This window comes from Parasteatoda tepidariorum, chromosome 3 (genome assembly GCF_043381705.1).
Source record: "Parasteatoda tepidariorum isolate YZ-2023 chromosome 3, CAS_Ptep_4.0, whole genome shotgun sequence".
Taxonomy (NCBI): domain Eukaryota; kingdom Metazoa; phylum Arthropoda; class Arachnida; order Araneae; family Theridiidae; genus Parasteatoda; species Parasteatoda tepidariorum.
In genome coordinates this window covers 92273070-92273725 of record NC_092206.1, presented here as the reverse complement: position 1 = coordinate 92273725, position 656 = coordinate 92273070, and positions in this window count along the sequence as shown.

Here is a 656-nt window from a genome sequence, read left to right as displayed (position 1 = left end):
AACAAACTACTGTAATTTACAAGCTAAAAATTTGAAATCCTTAGCGTAGGCCCTGTGTATTGTAATTTTTCTCAAAATGTTTCATTACTTCGGAGACCACTTATTGTAGTGTTCTCTCTATTGCAGTTTTTATACACTTATTGTCCCGATACCTATTGTAGTGTTCAGTGGCGTACGCAGAATTTTTTCAAGGGGGGTGTTCATAATTTTCTGTAGCTACAAAAAGAAATTCGAGTATGTAATAAAGCACTATTATTTCCCTAATTTAGACAGCTAGACAGTTTTGACTCTTTATTTAGACAACATTGTTTAGTTAAATTTTAATTTGATTTTTTAAGTTTAAGAACATAATGTAATATCTTCTCGCATGTATTGTCTTCTGAAAAAAGTCCAATGTCATATGGGTGGGAAGTAACACTTTGAGGGCCACTTTCACATTTATCAGATTTTGTTATGCTAGAAACGTTTTCTTCAACGGAAGTATCACATTTCTGTACAACAGAAAAACTTATATTGTACTCCGTTACCCCTTTTATAAAATTTTTCACCGCATCTCCAAAATTCTCGAATTGTCTCAAAGACGACAGAACGTCTAAGATTCCAGAATCATCGCGTGAAGACCTCGCGAATACGAGGGTTGCTATTTATATTTCTGG